Genomic DNA, 6,012 nt, shown 5'->3' with positions numbered 1-6,012 from the left:
TCTCCCACTTCCAAACCGGTATCTCTGGTTGTACAAACAAACCAGAAGGTCGTTGATGTTCAGCCTTGACTTTGAGACAAGTTAGGCATTTCGAAACATGAAGTCGAAAAGATAAGACAGCACCGGTTAGGGTTATGAACTTCTAGTAACTTTAATATCATTATGCTTGCAATGTAAGAGGGACACTTATATACAAGTATATGAAGCGTCATTGGTGCGTCCACCGTACCTCCATTACATTGTTCACATTCCGTTATTGTTGTCACTATCGGTTCTTACACATGATAAATCTTACTGTGGTTTTTTTTGTGCACTGAATTTCATAATTATGTACGCGTCCATAATTACGTAATTCCTTGCATAGTCCACACAGTGTATTCTATAATGTGTAGGGGAAAACCCGATAAACAAACCTGTGATGAGTGTGACTAGACCACCATAGAGTCCTCTAGATCAATTAATGATCTTTTAAAACAGACCCCCAAGGAGTCTTTCCAACTATATCATCACATGTCATTCCTAACCAGATTTGAATCAATCTTTTTACTAGACCACCCAAAAGGTCTCTTTTCGAATTAAGGAATGGTACTATAAAATCTAAGGGTCTTAACTACCACGTAGAAGCCCATTAAGGATTTAAGGTAGTACCTTTGGATATCCTACTATGAATCCCTCATATGAAGATATGGAAGGTTCTACGAGGATTTGAATAACTCGGATTACACAAAAACATAAAAGAAACACATAATCACATAATCGTTTAACTTGACCTTTAATTTGTTATCTTTGGACACGGGTATTTAAAGCACACCAGGAATCCAATCCGTGGATTTCATTTGGCGCTTTAAACATCTTCAAAAATCTAACTATGAAGATAGAGAGATCTTGATAGGAATTCGGCTTGTCCTTATTGAATTGTACATATTAAGGCGTACAAATAATCCAATCAAGGTTTCCGATTTGAGCGATAATCATTCACATGGATCTAAAAGATCCTATATGGATTTCAAAATTCGAATAGCAGGGGATGCTTCGAAACCTTGCACTAGACGTGCTTAAGTCGACACATGATGTAGAATCCTCATGAAGTTGAGGTGCTAGCTATGCCAAGGCGACATATGAAGCAGAATTTGGAGTTTGGGTATAAGATCGAAAAATACTCTTAGTTATCTAACCAAGGATTTTAAGTGATTACTCAAAATGTCACTTATATTCGGTATTTCGTTTCTTGAAACGAGTACTTGGAATTTTTGAGGAAATCATGGGCGATCACATGAATGGGAGAACTTACAAGAGTAGTTTGTAAAGAACATAGTTCTTTGGTGTAGATATTATAGGGGTATACCATACACACATGTAACTACACTTGTACATCAAAATTGTAAATAACGATTTATTTATAAATCAAACAGGTTGTTTCAGAGTTCAACAAAAGAAACAAAAGCATAAGTTTCCAATTATTTCAAGCAGCAGCTTCTTCTAATCAGCCCAATGCTCATCCGTGGGTCAGATTTGCATTGACAAACTTTGGGTATTCGTCCCTGAAATGACTTGTCTCGTCATAGAAGTAGCAAGTTCCAAGAGGAAAACGAGCTTGTGCTGGATTTGCTTGAAGTTGAACAGGGTTCTGAATAGTTTGGTTTAACCTAGCGACTGAATGACAGTCTCTTGCCAAATGACCTACAAGTCCACACTTGAAGCATATTTGGCATTTGACACTAGCATGGTGATGGAGGTTACATTGATGGCACAAAGGGGTTGTCCCTTCGTATGGTGCTCGAGCAACAGTAGGACCTGCAACAGCTTTGTTTTGGATGACAAAGCGGCACATGTTAACCAAATGTCCCCATCGCCCGCAGTGGGTACATTTGAAACAAGGTGCTTGATTTGGATGATGGCCATTGCATTGATTGCAGAAAGGAGCAGTTCCCAAGTACCGCTTCTTGGCTGGTGGTGTTGCCACCTGACCAGGTCCTGCTTGATTTGGTGCAACGGCTGGAGGGTTCTTCGAGGTCTTACGCTTCTTTGACCTTTTCGAAGGCTTGGCTTTTGCTTCCTTTGATGCTTCTCGGGTGGTTTCATCCTGGAGACGGGATATGGCAACAACTAATTCAGCAGTCTTCAAAATTACTTCGCCTACTCGTTTTTTTTTTTTTTTGGTAAAGGAGGGCGGCACCTCCGGTAAATTTTATTAATAACAAAAAACTATATACACCTACAGGGATTTAGGCTCCCGGGACATACAACCCAAGGAACACACCACCCCCATCGACAAGGAACCTAACAAAATGGGCCAACAAACCCGGTCCCTTGCCCATTCTATACAACCATCAAACAAAATCAGTTCATAAGAAACAACTCTATACAAGCAACTATACCAAACAATAAAAAACACAAAAACATCAAAACAATCTAGCACAAACCCGCAGCCTAAGCCAACCAGAAGCTTGCACACATCCTTACAACCACCTGCTGCCAACCATTCTTCAAGCCCTCCATCTTTCAACAGACCCCGAGCCACAACATATCCACCTGCTCCAGACAGCCAGACCAAACGCAGCAAAAGAAACTTCAGCCTTTTAGCACATAGTCTAAAGCCACCCGGATCTATGTAAAACCAGCCCTTACACTCACCAAGACAGCAGAACCACACTACAAGCCAGCCCTGAGCATAACAAACATTATCGCCTCTAATCATTACTATTAGTATTCAGAGCCTTAAACCCCCATATCTCAGCAGCCTCTAACACACCTCTACTATTCTTCAACGTTAACCCCATCAATCTCAACCTAACCTCCTTAACAATCAACTCAAATAATAATAGCGGCGCTCTATTAGTATCCCTAAAAAGCCTACCATTTCTTTCCTGCCATATAAAGTACACCGAGGCAGCGACCGCCAATCTTTGGATAATCGCCCAAATAGATTTGCCCCTCCTCTCCCGCTCAATATGCACCACAATATCAGACCAACTAAACGGAAAGTCTGCCATCCTAGCTTTTACTCTCACCTTCCTCCAAACAGCTTTCGAGTATTCACAGGTAAAAAACAAATGATCATGGCTGTCCGGGCACTTCCTACAAAATGCACATTTTAACTCACCAACCCATCCCCACTTCAGCATCCTATCCTGAGTAAGTAACCTGAATTTACAGGCCATCCAAGCAATGAACGCATGCTTAGGAATGCATTGACTATACCAAACAAAATTACTCCACCTCACAACAGCCCCAACGCTACAAAGACTGATATACACGTTCTTCACAGAGAAATCCACCAGCTTCCCATCAGAATTCCTCCACTTAACAGAATCAACATTATCACTATTAAAACTCCCAATCTTAAACGAAACTAACCACGGATACTTACTATGCTAATCTGCTGGAACCATCCACCCATTAGAATCATAAATATCGGCCAACTTAGTATAATGGTCAAACCCAGCAGCTTTGATATCCCTTCTGTCAATAAACTTCCCCAAACTGCCCTTTTCATGCCATACATCATGCCAAGCAAAAGTATTCAGCCCATTACCAACTCTAACCACAAAATTCTCTCTAACCAACCCCCTATTCTGCAACAAATGACCCCAACTCCACGAGTCAGATCTCGTTTCCCCAATTTCCCAAAAACTTCTACCAAAAAGTTTGTACCTCTTAACCCAATTAACCCAAAGAGAATCCTTATTCGACAATAAATTCCACATATGCTTCGTCATAAGGGCAATATTATGATTTTTAAGAGACAAAATATTCAAACCCCCACGCAATTTCGGCATACGAACTTCCTCCCATCTAACTCCAGCCAACCCCCTATTACCATCATGATGGTTCCATAGAAAACCTCTAATCAATCTCTCTATATCTTCGGCCACATTACAAGGAAGAATGAATAATGAAGACCAATAGATTGTTAAAGAAGAAAGGACAGACTTTATCAGCTGAACTCTCCCAGCATACGACAGAAACTTGACTTTCCAATCTGAAATCCTGTTCCTCACTTTATCAACAAGGACCTTGCAGTCCGATTGGTACAATCTCTTAGAAGACAGAGGGATACCCAAATATTTCATAGGAAACATTCCGACCTTGAAAGGAAGTTCACTCAAGATCGTATTCTTCAAACCAGTCTCTACATTTCCAAAAAATATCTCACTTTTATGCATGTTAGGAACAAGACCCGAGACTCCACTAAACTCATTAACAGCACCCTTAATAGTATTAATAGAGTCTAAATCTGGCCCACAAAAGATGAAAAGGTCATCAGCAAAGCATAAGTGAGTTAACCCGATTTTCTCACACCTCCAATGATACTTAAAACTATCACAATCCCTGATCCTTCTCTGCAGCATCAGATTTAGAACTTCCATAACAATCGTGAATAGGTAAGGAGACATGGGGTCTCCTTGCCTTAAGCCCCTTTCTCCTTTAAAATAACCATATAGGTTGCCATTAAGAGCAACTGAATAAGAAACAGAAGACAAGCAGCTCATAATCCATCCAACAAACCTTTGATGAAATCCAAACTGAATCAGGCAACTCTCCATGAAACCATGATCAACAGAATCATATGCTTTTTGAAGATCTATCTTTAGAGCCACCCTCGGATGCCCTCCAATCCAATCATACCCCTTAACCAGCTCCTGGGATAACAATATATTATCACTAATCAGCCTACCAGGAATAAATGCACTCTGATTTTGACTGACCAGTTTATCCAAGCACCCTTTTAACCTATTACAAATCACTTTACTAATGCACTTGTAAAGTACATTGCAGCAAGCAATCGGCCTAAACTCCGTAACATACTTAGGGTCTTTAACTTTCGGAACCATGGACAATACTGTAGCATTCACCTCTTTTAACAGCTTCCCATTCCCAAAAAAATCCAGCACAACATTAGTAACATCATAACCCACTATATCCCAAGCTTCTTTAAAAAACTTAGCACTATAACCATCAGGCCCTGGTGCTTTTTCATCATTAATCTGAAACATAGCCTCTTTTACTTCATCTCTAGAAACTACAGAAACCATAGCCAATGCAACCGACGGATCCAACTTCCTAACAAATAGAGTCTCCGGCTCCAAAAAAGCATTAACTTCAGCCTTTTTACCCATAATTCCCCTGAAGTACTTAACAAATGCATCCCCAACAGCCTGCCCTTCATACCAACTACCATCAGAATCCATTATTTGACTGACATGATTTCTACTCTGTTTATGCTTCACAGAATGATGAAAAAACTTCGTATTCTGGTCACCCACTTTTAACCAATGCACCCTAGACTTCTGTTTCAACATATATTCTTGATCCAACAAAGCATCTTTAAGAGCTTTAACATAAACAACCTCCTCCATTCTCAATTCCTCATTCTCAGGCCATCTAACAACTTCATCCTGAATTAATTCCACCTCTCTTTTCAACCTTTCAACTTTATCATTCAGATTGCCCTGCTGCCAATTCAATTTTCTAAGCGGCTTTTTTAGATCTTTAAGTTTAGACACAACCTTAAACATATTATGCCCACTATAATATCTTCCCCAAACATCCTTCACAATAGGCTTAAACTCAGCCTTTAACGCCAAATAATTCCAGAACTTAAACGGTTTAGGACCATACCTCTTACCACCAGGGAAGACTAAGATTGCAGGAGAATGGTCAGAAGTATAAAACGGCAGGAATTTAGCACATCCAGCAGGAAAAAACTTCAGAAACGCCGAATTTCCCATAACTCTATCCAGTTTTTCCATAATGCCATCACAGCAGCCCGGTTTTTGATTCCAAGTGAAGTGAAACCCCGTTTTATCAATATCCATAATATCCATATTAGCTACACACTCTCTAAACTCCTCCATCCCATAGTTAACCCCTTGCTGCACAATGTTTTTCTCACAAGGGTGCAAAATAGCATTAAAATCACCCAATGCAACCCAAGGACTATTGCAGACCTTAGCACTATAACCAATAAGATTTTCCATAAAGGTCTTCTAGCATTAACATAAGGATGCC

Source organism: Helianthus annuus, chromosome 5 (assembly GCF_002127325.2).
Source record: "Helianthus annuus cultivar XRQ/B chromosome 5, HanXRQr2.0-SUNRISE, whole genome shotgun sequence".
In the NCBI taxonomy this organism is placed as follows: Eukaryota; Viridiplantae; Streptophyta; class Magnoliopsida; order Asterales; family Asteraceae; genus Helianthus; species Helianthus annuus.
This window is presented reverse-complemented; position numbering follows the sequence as displayed.